Raw genomic sequence first — 22,240 nt, 5'->3', positions numbered from 1 at the left:
CTGATTCACAGCAACCCTAGAGGATAGAGTAGAACTCCCCCAAGGCTGTATATCTTTACAGAGGCACACTGCCTCATCTTTCTCCCACAGAGCAGCTGGTGGGTTCGAACTGCCAAACTTTTGGTTAGCAGCCAAATGCCTTAACCACTGCACCAACTTGCAAATGGAGGAGAAATTTCAGGCTGTGACGCTGCTGTTGATGACTCTAACATTTCTGCTTTGAAACAGAAAACGTGTCTGGTCTGGGTGCCCAGATACCAAGCTATCATTCTCCACTCCTCAGAAATTTCCATTCAGCTGGCTTTAAGTGGCTTGCATATTGTCTTTGCTATTTCCAAGACTCCATGGAGCCCTTGAGTATACACAATAGGTGTGCCAGCATGCTCCTATGCACATAGGTGCCTACAACCTCTGCATCGTTTTCCTGGGCTTCTCTTCCTGTGGTATTAAAGGACCACAAAGAACTCTTAAGTCAGGTGTTGTCTGTTGTTATTCTAGTCGGAGCACATTGGAGAAGCGAACAATGTAGCCTGTTCTTTTGCCTCGCCAGGCCCAGAGATTTATTTTCGTGAGTGTATTTTTTGTGTAGAGATGAAAGAACTCAAGAAAGACTAATTAGTTTCTTTCTTCTTCTTCTTTTTTTTTTTTTTTTTTATTTGGCCAAGTATAACACTGGAGAGGAGGGTAAGATGGGTGCTCTACTTCTGGGTGATGGTTTTGAGTCTCAGCTGGAAGGTGACTATTGAATCTCCTGGGTCTTGGTATGTGTCTTTGGAAAGCTGTGAGCATCATCTCCACCGTCAATGTCTGAGATGGCAACCAAGACATTACTCTATAGCACCGGATGCCCACTGAGTCCTGAAAAATGATCTTGCTGAGGAAAGCCACATGAGTGTTGGAATGGATCCTTCTATGCTGGTCAGGATGTGCCCCCTTGTGCTATGGAAACAGATCTCTCCAAGATCTCAAAAGTGAATACAATGAGTTATGTTCTTGCTCGTGCTATGTGTCCACTGTGGATTGAATTGTATCTCCCAAAAAGTTTATGTTGAAGTCCCTGGTATCTGTGGATGTAATCTTGTTTGGAAAGAGGGTCTTTAAAGATCTTAAGTAACATGAGGTCATACTAGCATAGGGTGGGTCTTTTGAGATTTGGGGGAGAACTATTTCCACAGCACAAGGTGGCCCATCCTAAGCAGCACAGAAGGGTCCAATACTCACGTGGCTTTCATCAGCAGTGTCATTGCTCAGGACTCAGTGGGCCTCCAGTGCTCTAGAATAGCATCTTGGTTGCCACCTCAAACATCGATGGTGGGGATGATGCTCACAGCTTTCCCAAGACAAATACTCAGTGTTCTCATAAAAGAGGTGAGAAACAGACAGACAGACAGAGGGAAGATGGCCACAGGAAATGAATCTACAAACCAAGCAATGACTGAGGCTACCAGAACCTGGGAAAGACAAGAAAGATTCTTCCCCTAGAGCCGTTGGAGAGGACATGGCCTACTAACACCCTGAACTTGGACTATTACCCTCAAGAACTGTGAGACAATACATTTCTGTTCTTAAAACCCATCTGGTTTGTGGTACTTTGTTACAGCCACTTAGAACATTAATACAAGGTCCAACCCAGATCCACCTGGACACGCTGTTCTTCCTAGCCACTGAGAGTGTTACCATGGGAAGCACCATCTCAGCTGAAGGAGGAGACATGGCAACTCACACCCTGACTCTTAAGGCAACATGGTCACATCTCCGACCCTGTGATTCCCAAGGGGAACCTGACAACCACAACACCTTTCCCTCCTCCGAACCTCTGGAGTTAGTTCTGCGTGATATCTCTCAGTGTGGCTCTGACAGTCCCATTTCTGCTCCTCCGGTCACATGTTCCATTTTGTTCCCCATGGGCAATCATGCCTCCCTCTTTCACCCTAATCCCAGCCCAGTCAGGTTATCTTCATTTAACGCTTGATATTTCATATTTTGTTTATCATAAGTTTTACTTCTCCTTTGATTACTTTTTGTTGTCTTGATTACTGAGATTTTGGGTGCCTCTTTAAACTCTGCACGTGTGGACCATGCCTCCCTTGCCTCACCCCAGTCCTGGCCTTGCTCACTATACCCTCAAACACATTGCATTAGCTCTTCCTCTCCTCCCTACTTGAGCACACTTCATCTCTCAGAGTTCCTCTGCCTCAGGACAGAGATGTAAAGAACCCAGGGGAAGCTGCCTGGAGGATTACTCTCCGGATGCAAATGGGCCTGACCCCCAGCCCCAATTCCTGACTTAGACTCTCCTCAGTTCTTCCCAGAGTTCTGCAGTGGGCCCATCCCACAAAGGTGGCCATTTCACACATAGGAGTTCCTTCCCACGGCACCACCAGGACCTGGGCCAGGGTCACATGAATGCCAAGGCCTTGGCTTGGAAGAACTCAAGCCTACCCAGATGCCCAGAGATTTGCTTAGCTGGATGAATCCTTAGAGATCAAGTCTGGAAAAGAAAATTCTCAGATGGAAATGCAGAGAATTATTGCACAGTGGCAGTGCTAATGCCTTTAAATGAGTTCATCTTGTTAGATGTACAGGGAGTTCCTGGGTAGTACAAACGGGTAAGCACTAGGCTGCCAGCTGGAAGGTTGGCAGTTCAAGTCCACCCAGAGGCACCTCAAAAGAAAGACTTGGTGATCTATTTCTGAAAACCTCAGTCATTGTAAACCTCACAGACCACAGTTCCCCTCTGACATACATGGCATCGCCATCATTTGGAATCAACTCAACAGCTTCTGGTTTAGAGGTGTCCAGTGGGGGCAGGCAGGGCTCCTCACCCCTCCTGTGCCCCCAGCCAAGTCCTGAGCTGGGTGTCTGGGGGGCCGAGGCCAGGGTCCTGGCCAGAGCTGATCATGAACTAATCATGAGACAAAGGGGGTGGGGGGTTGGGGATCCAGCGCACCAACACCAGCTCTTCCATGAGCAAGCTGTCCAAATGTGGGCTTGGCTCATCACCTCTCTGAGCCTCAGAGTCTCATTTGCAAGAAAAGGATGTTGCCCCAGATTGTCTCTGGGGCCCCTTCCAACTATATGACTTTTTTATAGAGAGAGGAAAAAAAAAAACCCTCCCTTTGAAGAGCCCTGAGACATGACAAAAAGCATTTCCAAAGGCAACAGCTGAGTTTTCTTTAGGAATTTTTTAGGAATAGGAAAAAAAAAATACCCATCAGTGTGAAAGGAGGAGTGAACGGTATCCAAGAGAGATGGGACAAGACAACACAAACTGTGAGTGGGGGTCTGTCCCAGCCCAAGCACTGTCCCCTGGACCTTTGAACTAAGAGCATATTTTATGCAAACAGGCCACTGGGGACCAAGGACTGTCCACTGCTTCTGCTAAGATCCCCTGATGGTGACACAAGGACAGTTTCTCACCACACACTTCTATACCCTCGGGATGGGAGGACACAACCCACCCACACCCAGGAGACGGAAGTAACCACAGGCTGAAGGGAAGAGGTGGTGGAATGAGAGATGGAGTGCCTGCATGATTTAAAAAGAGCCAGTAGATTCAAAACCGCAAGCTGCTGCACTGAGGCCCAAAGGGCAAGTTGAGCCCACAAGTATTGATGCTGAGATGCATTGAGAAGTCCATCCAGGAAACTAGGAAGCTGTCCAGAAGCTTGTTCAGAGCTGTGGCCACAAAGACCGCCTCCACTCATGCGGCTGTTGCTAATGGACCCAGCCTCCAAATCCTTTTCCAGACCCTCTGAGGGCCATTAACACTGGTTGCCAGCCAAAGACCCCAGGAAGACACCTTAAGTGTTAAACCCACAGAAACTTCCATGACTCTGCTGCCCTCAAAGAGTTGGAAGAGATGAGGTGGGGAGGAAAGCCAGTTGGCCCACCCCTTCTCCTCTCCACCTGAGCAAGTGGCTCCCACGAGAGGGGTCACCTGGCAGTGAACCAAGGGAAGACTTTAGGAAGAAGGAGAGATCATCGCCAGCCTCCCTGGAGCTGCCAAACTTCATTTGGGAGGAGGAGGCTGCTGGGCAGGTCAAAAACCTAGCTGAAAACTATGGAATGTCGGAGGTGTCTCTGTCTGGCCTCATTCCACCACAGCCCATCATAAAATCTGAAAGCTGGGAAGGGACTTAGAGATCAATCCAACTCATTTATTTTATGGTGGGCACAGGGAAAGGTTCAGAATGAGAAGTGATTTGCCCAGAGTCATCTTGCTGCAAAAGGAACAAGCAACAGCCCCATTGGACACAAGTTAGACCCCACACTGTGCCTGAGCTGATTCCCTGTGTAGTCTGCAGACCCTGTAAGAGTCAAGTGGTCCATGTCAGATGGGCTGACGTAAGAGAGAAGGCACAGCAGGGGTTCATGTGCCAATGCTCTGAGTATTAGTCATTGGCTAAGGGAGCACTCTGGTGGCGTAGTGCCTAAGGCATTTGACTGCTAACCAGAAGGCTAGCGGCTCAAACCCACCAGCCACTCCTTGAAAGGAAGGTTGGGCAATCTACTTCCATAGTGATACTGCCTCAGAAACCCAAGGAGGGGTCGCTATGTGTCGGATCCAACTCAGTGGCGGTGGGTTTGGTTTTTGGTTTAAGGGAGAGCACTAGCTGGAGCAAAAGTGAGGACAAAGGGGGTGGGGTCTAGAGAGTGGGTGTAACCACAGGAGGAGAGCCAATCACAAAGAGCAGTGTTCTTTATCTCCGTAAGACATCACACACACTCCCCAACATGGGGGTTGGTGTCTCTTAGTACCTCCAGCTGAGTGATGCACCTCAGAAGAATCTTGTACCCCTTTCGTAAGAATCCTCTCAGGTTATTCACACTCACAGGCCAATTACACTGGATTTGGGGAAAGTTACAGTGTGAATATAAATATAGATAGTGGCCAAACCCATTTGTGTTAGACTGGGTTCTCTAGAGAAACAAAACCAGTAAAACTTATGTATATATATATATAGAAAGAGAAATTTATCTCAGGAAAATGGCTCACACACTTACAGAAGCTGGCAAGTCCCAAGTTCTTGGATCAAACGTCAAGCTGGAGGCTTTTCCCGACTCTTGCAGCTGCAGGGGCTGAGGAGATCAAGGTTGGCAGGCAGTACACTGGCTGTTGATGCCAACGAATGACAAATCCAAGATCTCCAGGCCAAATGGTAGATTGTTCGCTCACGGACAGTTGTAGGCAGAATCCTGATCCACAGAACAGTGTCTCTTTTCCCAGGATGTCCATAAATATACTAGAAGCAGATCACACCCCTAGGGAAACTCCCTTTCAACAGATTGGCTGCTCAAAACATATACATTTGATCCCATCACGGGAACAACCCACATCACAATTGCTTAAACCTCACAGAATTGTGGTCCAGCCAAGTTGACACAAAGCTCCAACTATCACACCATTCCACCCATCTGCCTTCAGGCTGGATGGATGGACGACATAGTCCTGATGAGAATCATAGAACTTAAATTTATTAGCTAGGATTAGGTTCAGCTGCCCATACCACCAACCCCTAACTAGTGGTGGTGGTGGCGGCTACCGTCAAGTTGGCCCCCAACTCACAGCAGAATGGAACAAAACGCTGCCCAATCGTGGACCATCCTCATGATTCATAGAAGACCCAACCACAGTGATCCTCAGGGCTTTCACTGGCTGATTTTCAGAAGGGGGTCACCAGCCCTTTCTTCCTGTTGTTGTTGTTAGGTGCCATCCAGTCATTTCCAACTCACCTGTCTGTTTCTTCCTAGTCCTTCTTTCTCTGGAAGCTTCCCTAAAACCTGTTCAGCATCACAGCAACAAACAAGCCTCCACTGAGGGATGGTGGGGGCTGTGCATGAGGGGCATTGGCGTTCCCTCACATAAAAGAAGCGCAGAAGTAAGACGGGCCCACATTATCAAATTTCAGACTCTTCCTGCTCCTGCCATCTGAGAGCAGGGCTCCCGTTTCAAGGTCTTGACTTGGTCGGAGGTGACTGCTGGAGCTCCAGCTGTCATCCTCAGGCAGCAGGGAAGAAGAAAGTGGGAGAGCGCTACAGGCCACCACTCCCTCCCTGCTGAGCCAGCTTCGCTTAAGCCCTGTCTCCTAGGGCTGCTAGGAGCTCTGGTAATGTAGTGCCTAAGGCACTTGACTGCTACCCAGAAGGCTGGCGGTTCAAGCCCACCAGCCACTCCTCGAAAGGAAGATGGAGTAATCTACTTCCGTAGTGATACCACCTCGGAAACCCAAGGAGGGGTCGCTATAAGTCGGGTCCGACTCGACAACACGTAACAACCACCACCACCCAGGGCTGCTGGAACAAAGTGCCACATGCTGGGTGATTTAAAACAGTGGAAGTTTATTGTCTCACAGTTCTTTAGGCTAGAAGTCCACAATCAAGGTGTTGGCGAGCTTGGCTCCCTCTGAAGGCACTAGGGGAAGACCTTTCCTTGCCTTTTTTCCTAGCTTGTGGTAGTTGCTGCAATCCTTGGCATTCCTTGGCCTATAGATGCATCACTCCAGTCTCTGCCTCCATATTCCCATGGCCATCGTCCCTCGGTGTGTCTGTGTTTCTTCTCTTCTTGAAGGACACCAGTCCTGTTGGATTTAAGGCCCAACCTACTCCAAGGATGAACTCATCATACCTTGATGACCTCACCAAAGGCCCTACTTCCAAACTCGGTCACAATCACAGGTACCAGAAGTTAGGACTTCAACATAGCTCTTTGGGGACACAATTGAACCCACAACAGAGACCTTCCCAGAAGTCCCACTTAACATAGTCATTCATTCCAGTGGAGTCCGGGGTGGTTCAAATGGCTACCATACTCAGCTGCAAACCAAAATGCTGCAGGTTCAAGTCCACTGACAGGCACCTCAGAAGAAAGGCCTGGTAATCTACTTCCAAAAAACATAGCCATTGAAAATCCTATGGCACACAGTTCTACTATGACACACACAGAATTGCCATGAGTCAGAGTCCACTGGAGAGGGCAACTGGTTTTTTGTTTGTTTTTTGTTTGGGCACAGCCCAGTGGACAGAATTTGGTCCCATGGCTACACCTAGCTGTTGGGAAGGCTGAGTTTAGCCAGTTTCATGATGTCCCAGAGATAACTGGATTCTCTTAGGTAGCAAAGGAGCTCTGGTGGCATAGTACCTGAGGCATTTGACTGCTAACCAGAAGGTTGGTGGTTCAAACCCACCAGGCACTCCGCAGAAGGAAGACTGGGCAATCTACTTCCATAAAGATTGACTGCCTTAGAAACCCAAAGGGGGTTGGTATGAGTCGGAATCAACTGGGTGGCAGTGAGTTTGGTTTTGGGTTAACTTAGGGAGCAAAGGCTTACACCTATTGGCTGGGACCATGCCTTCTGCATCTCTTTGTTGTTGTTGTTGTTATTTGCCATCGAGTCGGCCCCGACTCCTAGCGACCCCTCCTTGGGTTTCCGAGGCAGTTCCTAGCGACCCCTCCTTGGGTTTCCGAGGCAGTTATCACTACGGAAGTAGAATTGCCCAACCTTCCTTCTGAGGAGTGGCTGGTGGGTTTGAACCGCCAGCCTCCTGCTTAGCAGTCAAGTGCCTTAGGCACTATGCTACCAGAGCTCCTTCTGCGTCTTTTTAGGTCCTGTTTCTCTGTGCTTCTGGTTGTGTGATATAACCTCAGTTGTCAACATCTGTGAAATGCAGGAAACCCATCCTCTTCCTTCTCTCTCAGAGAGAAGGCAGGATAACAAAGAAGTTAATTAAAACAAAAACAAAGTCTTTAATTTGCAGGAAGGAAAATAACACGGTCAGGGCCAGGCATACGCAGCAGGGTGCAAGGTGGCCTGGCTGTCCCAGGCTGATGTCAGTACCCCAGGGGATCTGGCTGATTACAAGCTCCCATGGAGGAGCCTTTTGAAACAGAAGAATCCTTCTGAAATGTGGCTAATTACCTCCTACCTGACTTTAAGACTACATTTGTATGCATGGGACTTTTTCCAAAATGAACTTCACCTGCATTGCTGCCTCTACCAGGTGGACAAATGGTGCAGAACAGTTGGGGGAGGGCCAGGGGTCAAACGGACAAATGAGAAACTGAAAATCCACCCACCTCCAGGCCCAGTAGGACCAGCCTTCAGCCTCTCCAAACCTTTGACCTGAATTGCTAACGAGGAGTAAAATTGAGTTCCATCCCTCTTCCTCCTTCATCCAGCTCCAGTGGAGGTGTTAATGAGTGCTAAAGGGATGGGACAAGCTACCAGGTGATTGTGTATGTAGAACTAGAGAGCAGTTCCAGGGCTCCATTCCCATGTGTTTGACCTCCTGCTGAGAAGAGCTGACCCCCTCCTTGGCTTTCAAGGAGGTATCTCTACGGAAGAGGATTGCCCAGTCTTCCTTCCGAAGAGTGGCTAGTGGGTTTGAAGCGCCAGCCTTCAGGTTAGCAGTCAAATGCCTTAGGCACTACGCCACCAATGCTCCCCTTTCCACCCCAGGTACGGTGAATCAGAATTTAAGCTTAACCAGAGCTCCAGGTGGTTCTTCTGTGTACAGAAGCCTGTCTACATAACCGCCTGGGGCTCTTGTTCAAATGGAGATTCTGATTCAGTACATCTGGGGTGGACTCGCAAATGCTCAGCAGGAGTGAACCGGTTCACAGCCTCCAGCAGTTCTGTAATAACAGGAGGATTCACCTTCTCCTGCCACGGGAGTCTGCGGGTCGTGAAGATGAGGTGGCCATGTCACTGACACTGGCACTGTCACCAAAGGAGGAGGAAGAGGAGAGCGGGGATACAGCAGAGGAGCAAAGGTCCATAGGAGGCTCTGGTTAGAAAAGCACAGTCAGACCCCACGGCCAGCACCCTACCCGGGCTGTGTTCCCCTAAGAGGAAAGATGTGATCAAGAGGAAGGAGGAAGGAGCATGAGCAGGGAAGGCAGAACGAAGACACTGCCTGGCTTTAGGCAGCTCTGAGCCTGGTTTTGACTGCAAGCCATGGGAGGGGGAAGGAGTCTTGACTGAAACTGTGGAAGTTACTACTATGCCTCAGTATAGAGAAGACCCAGGGGGCATTTTGCCAAGGGGAAGACCCTCAATGAGATGAACTGACACAGTGGCTGCAATGATGAGCTCAGGTATAGCAAAGATTGTGAGGCTGGCACAGGTCTGGGCAGTGTTTGTAACAATAACATGCTTCCATAAACTGAGAAATCAGGCTTCCATCGGACAACATGAAGAGCTTCTCAGCTATACCAGCTTCTCAGAGGAGGATCTATTAGAAAGAGTCTTAAGTGTAACTAGGAGTTCACTGGATAGACGAGGAGGAAAGAACATTGCAGTTAGAGGTGACACTATGTGCAAAGTGGCAAAGGCTGTTCAGGGTGGTGCAGTTGGTTGAGCATGGCCGAATATGGGTTGATAAGGGGGCGTTGGGAGTGGTTGGGGAGAAAAGGGCAGGTTCCATTCCCAGGGAACTTCTGAGTCTCCCAAAGGCTCTGGGCTTTCACCAAAGGTAACTGGGAGCCACAGAAAGGTGGTAGCAAGGGAGCAGCCTAATCAGAAGTACCTTCACCACAGGTACTCTGGCTGCAGAGAGGAGAATGGAATTAGAGATGAACACTGGTGATGAAGGTAAGTGGGGGACTATCGCCATGCTCAGACAAGAGGGGATGAGAGCCTGAGTTAGAGCAGGAGTAGTGAGGACGCAGGACAGAAGACCGGACTGGTAGGATGTGGAAGAGCCTAGAATGACTCCCAGATGTCTGACTTGGTGACAGGGTTGATGGAGGCACCATTAACCAGGCCCAGGGTACAGAGGAAGAAGCTCAACAGGGGAGATGATAAGTTTGCTTTTTGACATTTCAATTTCAGAGTGGCTGTGGGATCTTCCAATAGAGACAGCTCAGAGGCAATTGGCTATATGATGCAGGAGCTTCAGACGTGTAAAGCATCAACAAACTCAAGATGCTGAGACCTTCTGATACCGTCGTTTACACTGTGGCCCTGTTGTCCTTTCTCAGCTCCCCAGGAATTTGGGCCCAGCTCAAGGACACACATGGAGAGGGCAGGTTCTTGGTTGGGGTGGGAGAGAGGTTGAGTGGGGGTCCCTGTGGAGACACCCACCCCACTGCCTTGTAGGATGGAGCTCTCTGGATCTGAGCAGCATGTCCACATACAAAAGATGCTCCTGGCAGCAGGCCTGGCTCCTGGTGCCCTTCACTGAGCAGCTGCTCCTATTTGGAGCAAATGTTGATGAGAAGGAAATCGTCTCCCTAAGAGGCCTCCAGCTGAGAAGCCTAGAGCCCTTCTTTGACATTACAACCCTAGAAAGCATATGCCCACAACAAAGGGGAGAGGGAGAAGACAAAGATGAGATGGTAGAAAGACCATCAGTGGTGGGGATCAGTGCTGTTGTTAGATGCCAATAAGTCAATTCTGACTCATGTTTTTCTTGTTAGATGCCATCGAGTTGGTTCTGACTCAGTGGCTCATGTACAACAGAATGAAACACTGCCTGGTTGTTGCTACATTTAAGCCCACTGTTGTAGCCATTGTTTCAATCCATCTCGTTGAGGGTCTTCCCCTTTTTCTCTGACCCTCCGCTTTACTAAGCATGATATCCTTCTCCAGGCACTGGCTCATGGGCACCTAAATGTGCAGAGTAGAACTCCACAGGGTTCTCCAGGAAGCATATCACCAGGTCTATCTTCTGAGGCACCTCCGGCTGGGTTCGAGCAGCCAACCTTTTGGCTAATAGTGGAGCATTTAGCTTGATGCCACTCAAGGTCAAAGGGCTGGGAAAGAAGACAGGCAGAGAGGATTCAGGCATCTGGGACCCACAAACCAATGAACCAATAATCCAAATGTTGACACAAGTCCTTCAGAACCAACTTTGTCTTTGCCCTTCAATGACCTGGAGAGTGTAAGTTGTCTGGCCATATGCACCTGCCTATTGGCACGTACCCACTCCCCTCTACACTCTCCTCTAAGCATCTAGGCTGCACTTTCCCCTTCAGCAGACCCATCTCTGCCATTCCCAAGACGAAGACGCTGCTGATAACGACCCTGACCAGCTCAGACCACTCCTCCCTCTCCACTGGGGAGTGGAAATGGATTAGCCTCATTGGATTTGCTACCTGACAGAGCTGGGAAATTGGAAGGCTACGTATTCCTCTCTCCAGACTAGCGTCTGGATGCAGAGTGATAAGCCCACTCTAAGGGACACTGCCAAAGTCAAGATATCTCTGCTCAGATCCTGGTCACAAGGTTTGAGAGCCAGACAGTGCTTCAGAGAGGGGTAGCACCAAGTGTCAGACTGGAATTATCACCAATTCAGAGCAAGCAATGCCTTCCCAAGGAGCCCTGATGGTGCAATAGTTAAGCCCTCAGCTATTGACAGAAAGGCTGGTGGTTCAAACACTCCCAACCACTCTGCAGAGAAAAAGACCTGGCAATTTGCTCCCGTGAGGATTCCCACTGCCATGGACTGGATTCTGACTCACAGCACCCCTAGAGGATGGAGTAGAACTGCCCCACGGGTTCCCAAGGCTGTCAGTCTTTTCAGAAGCAAACTGTCTCATCTTCCTCTGGCAGAGGGGCTGGTGGGTTTCAACCACCAACCTTTTGGTTAGCAGCCTATTGCCTTAAGCACTGGACCCCCTGAGCTCCTTCTGTGGAGATTATAGCCTAGAAAAATCCTTATAGGGCAGTTCTACTCTGTCCTATAGGGTTGCTAGGAGTCAAAAATCCACTCTAAGGCCCCCAACAAGGTCTTTCCACCTCAGAGCAGGAGGGGAATGCTGGTCATGGTCATGGTCGAGGCTAGGCAGGTTCTCTGGGGAAAATGGGACAGAAAGAAAGGATGCCAGGGAGAAGGACAGACCCATCCCCTCCTCGGCAGCCATCCCCTTGCCACTGCAGAGACCATGGGCCAATTATTCCATCAAGTTAGATATTGCAGACTCCAACTTCATTAGAGCTTCAAGGCGCATGGAACGTTAATCATGGAAACCTTGATATTCTGCAGGAGAGACTTACTCTGGAGAAAAAAAAAAAAAAAAACACTTTCATTTTCCTTTGAGGTTAATAGAAGGCTAATTTGAAAGCACTCGGTTAATGAGAAAGCTAAAAATACCTCTTGTTCGATCACATGCCTCCGTCCTGGCCTCAGCGCCTCCAGACTCTTTGGAGCGAGCAGCAGCTTTCAGGAGGGAAAACAGCTAGCCAAAGTTGGGGCTCACGTGTGTGTCCCGATGGAGCAGGGCATTCTGCCTCAGGCCGCCCTGGGGATGAAGGAGAGGAAAAGGGAGCCAGAGAAGTGGAGAGAAGCGACCACTCCTTCTGTGCCGCCATGATGAGCTCTCAGGTGGTACGGGGCCACGCCCATTCCCTCACCCAGCCCCTCCCTGCCCAGGCAACAGCTAGGGGAGGATGCCAACAGTGCAAGAGGGCATGTTTCTGTCCAGTGAAGCAAAACCAAGCCCTCGAGGCCATCACGGCCCACAGAGTAACCGAAAGTTGTAAGGGGAAGAAATATATGACATCTGGAAAATGAGAAGGGCCTGCCTGATTCAGCCTCATGAGTGTGTGTGTGTGTACATTTGTGTGTGAGTTTGTATGTGTGTATATGATGTATGCATGGTGTGTACATGTGGTGTGTGTATGTGTGTGTATGGTATACGTACTATGCATGTGTGGTATATGTATCTGCATGAGTGTGGGAATGTATATATGTGTATATGCGGCATGAGTGTGAGTGTGTAAGTACATGAGTGTGTGCATGAGTAGTGGGAGGAGTGGTGTGTTTATATGTGAGAGTGGGTGCATTGTGTAGTATGTGTGAGTGCACGTGTGCACATGTGAGTGTGCATGTGTGAGAGTGCATGTGTAAGAGTGTCTGGGTGAGTGAATTTATGTGAGTGTGTGCACACGAGTGTGCATGCACTCATGTGTGTGCATGAGTGCGTGTCTGCTCGTGTATGTGTGCATGTGTAACTGTGTGTGTGCAGTGGGGGGTGCACGCAGCCTGGCAGGAGGAGGCAGGGGAGGGAGACCCAGGCTGAGCATGGCCCTTCCCTGGTCCCATCCAGGATCCCCAGAGAGGAATTTGGTTGAAAGGGAGAGAAGCCCTCAGAGGGCAGCTTTGGAGAGGGGCGTTAAGAAGGGGAGAGAAAGATCCTATGTGTCTGAAACATGATTGGGAAGCTCAACAACGAAGCCACCATGGGCTGTCTCGAGTGTCCCCTGTTGCTGAAAGGATGACACGGAGCTCAGGATGATGGAAGTGGATTTGAAGCTGCCAGGAACCACCTCCCAGGCGCAGCCCCAGACCCTGGACTCCCAAACAGGGAATGGCACCCAGCTTCCCAGGAAAATGGAGGCAGAGAGGTAAGGGTGAAAGAAGGGAGAGGACTTGCACTTGGCCTCTACCCTAGACACACACACTCTGGCTCCTCCAAAGGTCCCCCATCTACAGGAGCCTGGGCTGGCGCCCTTCCTCCAGGGAGCAGCAGGGACCTCCACCATACCCCACCCCACAGCACCCATAGGTCCCATCAGGCTGAGAGATGCAGAAGGAAAGGGTGTCAGTACACGTGTTTTCCCTGTTCCCAAAGGCTGCCATTTCAGAGCCACGGGTGTCAGAAAAATATGCCAGGCTCTGACATCATTGCCCCTTCCCACCAGCCAGGAACTTGGTGAAGCCTCCTTTCAGCAGGTGGAAGGAGGAGCAGAGGCCAGGGAGTCCCCACTCAGCGAGTGAGGTCAGGTCACTGGGCTTCAAGCCAAGAGAACCGTGGCCCATCCATTACTCTAGTCAAGCAGCAGTTATCAGAGGCCACTAGGTGCGTGACAGGGATGCCCCTGTGAACAAGTAAAGCCCAGATGCGGCCGCACGGGGAGATGGATGTTCCACAAATAAACGCATTTAGCCTGCTGACTGAGGAGCCTCAGCTTGCTCAAGTACCAACATGCAAGGGTTTCATGCTTCCCTATGACTCCCCCTAACTGCATTCTGTCGCACCTCCCTGGCCTACTCTCGTGAAGACATTTGGCCCAAATTACATACATTTTCAGCCACGCCTGGTTATTAGGGCAGTCTCCTTCCAGTATTAAGCCCGTTCGCTTTAAAACTTCAGTCCTAGGTGAAATTCAAGGCTCTTTTCTACTCCTTACAGTCACCCACTTGTGGCATTTGTGTTCTGGAAGCATCCAGTCACTAAGACACAACCTCAGAAGGTTTCTGGCTGGGACAGAGGCCAAGAGGTCCAAGGAGATTGGGGGGTGGGGGGTGGGTAGGGAAGTTGAGTGGGAGCTGGACCTCCCACTTTGAAGCAGGGCAGTGGGGAAGCCCCCTCTGGGTCCACATACCCCCCCACAACACTAGGTTGCCTGCCTCAGTGGGACCAAGATGGCTGGCCAGCTCAGGGCAGCGGTTGGGGGGGGGGGGGGGGTGCGACGAGCAGACATTACCCCACCCACAGTCTGCAGGACACAGCCAGGTGTGGTCACAGCTGACCCGGTGATGGGGGGCGCCGAGGCCTCATCCCTCACCCGGGCCCTCGGGGGCCTGCACGAGCTAACAGAACTCCCACCCGTCTGGGGAATATTTCGCTATAGAACATAACTTGGTAATGTGTGACTAATGTTCTGGAGACAGTTACACAGCAGCGTCACCGCAGGCACTGCAACAAAGGGTAGAAGGCCCCCGCTTCCCGCTGCCCCTTCTGCACATGTAGCCTGGGCTGCCCCTCAAGTGCCTCAAAGCCTCCCGGGAAGTGAAGGGGGTAGCAAGTCCCAGCCCTGGGGCAGCTGGAGGAACCCGCCCTGCCCTGGACCTTAAGGACAGAGACTAGGAAACCCCCAGCTCTCAGCGGGTGACTCAGGGGCAGGGTTCTCCGAGGTACAAGCCCCAGCTTCCGCACACCTGGCCTGAATCCCCCTTCAGTTCTCACAACTAATAAAACCAAAACCAAAATCACTGCCGTCGAGTCGATTCAACTCATAGCGACCCCTCCTTGGGTTTCCGAGCAGTATCTCTGCAGAAGTAGATAGCCCAATCATCCTTCCGAGGAGTGAGTGGCTGGTGGGTTTGAACTGGCAGCCTGCTGGTTAGTAGTCAGATGCCTTAGGCACAAGGCTACCAGAGCTCCCACTACTAATAGCCTCTGATCACTAAGCACTTTAATAAGCAGAAGGAGCTCTGATGGTGCCGTGGCTAAGACATTCTGCTGCTAACAAAAAGGTTGGCAGTTCGAATCCACCAGCTGCTCCATGGGAGAAAGATGAAGCAGGCTGCTTCCATAACGATTTACAGCCTTGGAAACTACTGTACCCTATAGGGTCACGATGAGTCGGCATCGACTCAATCGCGGTGGGTTTGGGTTTTGGGTTGGGGAGCAGTGATGGTTCAGTGGGAAGACTTCCACCTTCCATGACCAGAGTTCAATTCCCAGTCAGTGCTCCTCATGGGCGGCCGCCACCCATCTGTCAGTGGAGGCTTGTGGGTTGCTGTGATGCTGGACGGTTTAGGAAGGAAGGCCTGGCACCTTACCTCGGAAAGTCAGCCAGGGAGGCTGCTGTCAGCATAGTCCGGCCCCCAACTAGCCCTGCACACAGCGCAGGGCTGGCGCTGCAAACCGGGTCATTCCCATTCAACCCCTGGCTGAGAATGTGCACTTCTACCACAGGGAAATCGAACCCACATTTGACCAAGGCGCCCAGGGGGTTCTCATGTGTGTGGGGCTCTACAAGAATCACCTGGAGCCCCTTTAAAATGTAGATTCGGATTCTGTATATCTGGGGGTTGGGAGAGGTGAATTCTCAGCAAGGGGTCGAACCAGCATGAACCGGTTTGAAGCCCTGGGCAGGACAGGGCAGCGTTTCATCCCACTGTGCATGGGGTCAGCCTGAGTCGGGGGGAGAACAGCTCACAAGAAGACTTCCCCCACTTAACCCTCAAAACAAGCCTACACAGGAGACGCTGATCCCACTGTGGGGGTGAAGAGGCAGTGGCCCCTGCGCAGGCCACGTGGGAACTAGCAGCGGTAGATTACCCAGTAAGCAACATCAGCTGGGACTTACCTGTGGTGAAATGGTTCACTACAGATTAGTAAGTAAGCACAAGGAAACCGGTGCTTCCCTTGCTAGTGGTACTCCATCCCTGCCAAGGACTGCAAATTTGAAGAGAGGCTTTGAGTCTGTAGGAAGGTGCCGTGGGGTTGGGAGAGAGACAGATGCCAGCCATACTAGAAGCAGAATCTTTGATGTGATGAAAAATGTAGGCTTGTTCTCACTACAGATCAGTAACTAAGCACAGGTAAGCCCATGCTCCCTGCCTTACCCAGGACTCCAACCCTGGACTGGGAATTGATACTCGCCTTTAAGGAAGTCCAAAGCTCTCAACCCTCTGCTAGGCCTGCAAGCCCAGCAAGCTCTCTGGGCCTCATCCCCTGCTTGTCAAATACTGAGGCCAGTTGCTACCTCCTGGAGCTGTAGGAGGCTCAGTGTTGGCGGAAGGCCCAGCCCAGAGTGGGAACATGGTGAGCCTCCCGCGCAGGACAGCCGTTTCAGACCAGAGCACCGTCCTGCCGTCAGCATGCCTCATGTATGTATGCACATGATCTGTCCTTGGGGAGCACAGGTGGTTTCACATGTGTACATGTGGGTGTGTACACAGCTCTAAAAGGGGACTGATGGCACAGGACACCCCAAAAGGGGTGAGCCAAGCAGTGCCCAGACTCTGCGACCAGTGGGGTCACTTCACTGACCCAATAAGACCCCCTGGGGGGTTAGGAGGCACCAAGCACGGGGTTCAAATCCTGCCTCTGCTGTCTCCTACCCATGTGACCCTACAGAGCCTCCCTTAGCCCCGGTCCGCCGCAGGGAACTCAAGACAATGAACCCAGGCACACTGACCGGCAAGACGGTGGACCGAACTCATAAAGACGAAGTGCCTGGTGGGGTCCAGTCCGACTCAGCGAAAGTTCAAATATCCGCTGACTTCCCTGCCCATCCCCGCGGAAGAGAAGAGCACGTCCAAGGCAGAGCAGAAACTTAATTAGGACTAGAAAAAATGTGAATTCCAAGGCTTATTAAATTCATGATATTTTTACTTACCATGTACCCAGAAATATATTTAGCAAAGCAATTTACACCATCACTGGCTGATGGATTGTGGTTTCCTAACTTGGGTTTTAAGATGTAACTGGGCTCCAATCAGGGCTTGGCTGGCGAAAGACGTCTCCCTGCGCGTCATGCAGGTCCCTGGGGCTCCAGGCTCAGCTGGTAGCTTCCGGACAAACAGCTCTGGGCTCCCATCCTCCACGGAGACTTTGCTGGGACCTGCTCTGGGAGTCTCTGCCTGGCAGGGGCGGGGGTGGGGTGGGGAAGCAATATAATGACATCAACGACAACCATTCCTTAATCAAGCACTTTCTGTGTACCAGATAGTGAGAACCACTGAGACGATTTTAATCCTCCCAGCAACCGCATGAGATAAGAGATCTCCAGGCACCTTTATGTCTGAGTTGGGAAAGCCTTGGCCAGATGCTTAACGTCTCAGTTGCCCCCTCATCTGCCAAGTGGAGACAATGATGGCTTCTACGTGATGAGCACTAAGCCTGGCACTTAGTGCAACATTCAGCATCAGGTGCAGTGAGACTCAGAAAGGGTAAGGAGTCCCCAGGCAGCACAAAAGGTTAAACACTCAACTACCAGCTGAAAGGTTGATGGTTCAACCCCATCCAGAGACACCTCAGAAGACAGGCAGGTGATCTGCTTCTGAAAGGTCACAGCCATGAAGCCCTATGGAGCAGCTCTGCACTGCACGCATGGTGTCACCAGCAGTCAGAACTGACACTCTGGCACTGATGACAACAGCAACGTGAAAGGGTTGATTACCTGGCCAAGGTCAAACAGCTGGAAAGTAGCAGAACCAAGATTCAAGGTCAGCTGTGCAGACACAGAAGCCGTTAACTGCAGGGGGTGGGGGTGGAAAATAAACAGGTGCATTGACACTCAGAGCAGGACTCTCAGCCACCTGCCTTTGGTTCCCACATGCAAGCACAAGGGGCAGGGTGGAGAGAGGGAAATTTGGCTAAAACCACACACATACGAATGCACACATTCTCACCCAGGAAGCCCAAGCAGGAAGCACACTTTCGTGACCTGCTGATTCTGTCCAGATGAGATGGAGGTCCATGTCACGAACCCCAGGCTACCCTGGAGTGGGCCAGCTGCAAGAATCCCTGCCGCACCCCTCCCTGTTCTCTGTGTCACCGTCCTGCCTTCCAAAGTGCCCTTGCCTGCAACAAGGGCTTAAAGAAGTCTGATAAGCAGTTGGCCTTGAAATTTTACTTACTGAAGTGATTTGCTTATAAACCAGATTTTAAAGGCAAAGCCAAATAGCATCCCCATTCAGATTAAATGATCACAAATTCCTAATTAATTGATTTGACTACGCATGGGACACCTGGTAAGCAAGGCTGTGAGCTTCTCCCTAGGCCAGTCCCTGATTCCCAGAGAGCAGGGGTGGCAGTGTTGCTGGGTGGACGAGACTGAGGGTGGGAGCAGCACTGGGGACCCCTTACCAGCTCTCCTCTTCCTCCACCCCAGTAAGCAGGCCAGGCTTCCATGCCTGGAATTGTGAGTATGCCATTCTGCCTGAAATGCAAACCACCCCCCCCACCCCCATCCGCACTTCTCTCTGTGCTGATCTCCAGAAACCTTACTTGTGCTTCAGATGCCATTTCCACCAGGAAGGCACCCTGGATTTTCCTGTAACTCTTTTGCCTCTTTTCATTTTTTTCATTGTAATTATGGACCTGTCTGTAGCTCCATGAGCCTGAAAACTGAAGGCTTCTTCAGCCCAGATACATTTATCTTTTCCCATCTTCAAATCTTCCCTTTATTTCCACCCAGTGCTTAGCACTATTGTATGCAGTGGCCACTCAATAAATTTTGTTGACTTAATAGACACTTAGCCTAGAAAACCAAAATAAATAAACCCACTGCTGTTGAGTTTGATTCCAACTCATTGTGACACTATAAAGGTATTTTTTTAAACTATGTTAAGTAGGAAAAAAAAGGCCTTTACTAAAAACAACAGTCTAAGTAATTAGAAAATGTATGGGAAGGAAGGACTCTGGGTAAAATGGGTGGAACCAGAAGGCAGGAGGCCCACAGCTGGACATCCTCCTTCACCACTTCCCACCCCTTAACCTGTCCCCTTGGCACCTCCAAATAACCTCAGTCTCCCACCACACACGGCTTCAAAACCAGCCAGCTACCAGCAGGATGATGAGAACCCAGGGGAACCCAAGGGAAGGAGCCAACTGCACTAGAAGGATCTTGAAGACCCCAGAAGAGGCTGCCCAAGGCCCAAGGAGGGACCCGTGAGCATTATCTGACTTAGAGTTAAAGACCCAACCAGAGTTTGAAATACTAAGTCTATTGTGCTACCTCTGGCACCTCTTAATGGCTTCCAGTGGGGGCCCTGGAAGATGGGGGACAGAGGTGAGGAGCCCGCCTGTCCCACTCCTTGGTGGTGCACAAGGGGCTTTTCCCAGTGGTCAGCCACCGTAAGAGTCTGCTCAGCATTTCAGGTAGCAGTGCCCTGACCTTGTTCCAACCCCAGGTGGGCCCAGTGCCAACCACAAAGTGCTTGGGTGAAGAAGCACCCAGCTTCCCCCTCTCTCCACTGCCGCTCCAGAACCACCTCTCCGTGACCTTCTTCCAACACTTCTGGCAGGAATGGGACCACTTTGGAAGCCAAAACACTCCAAAGTGCCCTAAAAAAAACTGACTTGCAAATAGACAGTAGAGCGTTGAGTAGGCCATGCCATTAGGGCTGCATAAGCAACAGCGAGATAGGCTCCTGCTCACCCTTGGTCCTCCAGGGCCGCTGTTGCATGTAGTGGGTGTGGGGCTCCCTCTCAGTGACTGGGCTTCTCTGCTACAGTGGCTCATGGAGGGGCTGGCAGAGAAGCCTGACATGGGAGGGCAGCAGCATCCCTCCACCCCCAGGGCACTCAGTTCTAGACTCCCAGTTGCCCCAGACGTGAGCAGGGACTATGGCAGGGCCCAAGTTCACCCCCATTTCTGGAGCATCACAGAGTCTTGGACTCAAGACATCAGGCTTGCCTTCTGGCCCACCACTCCCAGAGTCAGCTGTCTCAATGCAGTAACTCCCCTCCAGAAAAGACCTGCACTGCCCCTCCCAGCCTCTGCAGACGATTACAATAATAATAAGTGGCAATACGAAAATAAAGAACACATGCTCAAAGACAAACACTTTTACATGCACAATACTGCATTATCAGTAACAACAAACATTAACCTACAGGTGGATACATAGGCAGACAGGCTAAATGATCAGGTATGTCTAGGCAAAAGACAATATGCCCATGACCATATATAAGTTTGGCAGGTGATATTTCTATGTACGTATTTGTATGGGCTGTAAGAATGTCCAGATATATAATAGAGCCAAACAGCCTGAGAGAATGAGTCTCTGGATCCATGGGCTCAGGACCATGATCACAGGGGCTATCAAGCTCAATTGGCACAACATGCTAGACAAGGGCATTGTTCTACATCCTGCTTTGGTGAGCAGTGACTGGGGTCTTACGGGCTTGTGACGGCCGTCTAAAATGCAGCAATTGGAATCTCCTAGTCCAGAGCAAAGAATAGTGAAGAAAACTAAGGGTGCATGGAAACAATTGGTCCAAGTGATGGGTGAACCATGTGAACCTCAGTCTATGTGCCCTGAGACCAGAACTAGATGGTGCCAGGTTGCCATTGTCAACCACTCAGAAAGGGCTTAGTGTAGGAGATCCTGGATAGAGTGGGAGAGAAATGTGGAACAAAATTCAAGGTTATAAGAGAGACCGGGCTTACTGTTCTGATAGACACTGGTGAAACCCCTGAGACTATGGCCCCTAGTCACCCTTCAGGCCTGGAATTGAACTCACTCCCAGGGCTTCCAGCCAAACAACAGACGAGCCTACAAGGTGGACAGTTACACCAGGGAGGCGCACGTCTTAGAACAATCAACCGTGGGAGATCAGAAGGGCAGTATTTGCACCGGGAGATAGCTCAGAGGGCAGGAATGCATAGGAAAGAAGGACACAGGAAAAGGGTGGCCACAGGAAGTGGGAAGAGAGCTATTAAACTATGGGGATCACAGTCAATGTCATGAACCAAAATGTGTGTGAACTGTTGTATGGAAAATGAATTTGCTCTACAAACTTTCACCCAAATCACAATTAAAAAGAAAAAGAAAAAAACATATATTGTGGCTTTTATTTTCAGGCTGTAAAGTGATGCATACCAATTGTAGAGAAGCTGGAACATGCGTGAGTAATAGGCTGGAAACGTCAGCACTGCTAGAGGTAAAGACTGCTATAATATTTTGGTAGATTTGCATCAAGATCAAGTACATGAGCCTAGCCATCTGAATTTTAAAGCACAATTAGGATCATACTATATAGGATTTTGCACGCTTCTCTTTCCAATTAACCCAATTTTGTGAAGCTTTTCTGACCTAAGTCCCTTCACATCCCTGCTAATGGCCGCCTCGTGTTTCCCACTTGGGTTTCTGACATTCGGTGCCACAGAGGGCTGCCTCACCATGCCTGTGCACAGGGGAGAGTGCCTGGGGAGGCTGGGAAGACACTAGCATACCATAACCCCACGCCTGGGTCAACAGCTTATCAAGTTAAACATTTAAAAGGCAAAGCGATTCACAGTTAATCAAATAGTCAATTAGGCAGAAGGCTGAAGGAGATAAAGCAATCCATTTCATTTCAAACTTCAAATGTTTAACAAGGGAAATCACCTCCTGAGTATGTCCCTGCCATCTCCTCTCAGGACGACGACATCCTGAAATCATGACCATCAGCTTAGCTCAGCCTCAGCTTAGCTCGTCCACCCCCTCCACAAGATAGGTCCCGTTACTGCAGCTAATTTACTACGTTGATTCGTAATCAACTATTAATCAAGATTCTGCACCACTCATTCAGGAGCTGATGCTAGGGGAGTTTTCCTTTGGGAGCTGGTGGGATGGGGCTAAGACGTCTGCCTGCCGGGGAAGGAGGGTGTTAGTGTGAGTGTGTGTGGGGGGGGGTAGGTGGGTGGGTGTAGGATGGAGTAGTTATGATGGAGTGAGTGCTGAGAGGCTAATATTGAATGGAACGGCCCAAGGCCAAGGGCAGGGGCAGCAGGGAACTTATGTGGCACAACCATTAATTCAAAATAAATCAACCCTCTAACCCTTTCTG

Source organism: Orycteropus afer, unplaced genomic scaffold (genome assembly GCF_000298275.1).
Source record: "Orycteropus afer afer isolate SDZICR_OR568_19922 unplaced genomic scaffold, OryAfe1.0 scaffold00018, whole genome shotgun sequence".
NCBI classification, from domain to species: Eukaryota; Metazoa; Chordata; class Mammalia; order Tubulidentata; family Orycteropodidae; genus Orycteropus; species Orycteropus afer.
The sequence above is the reverse complement of the archived record's forward strand: the minus strand, read 5'-3'. Positions refer to the sequence as shown.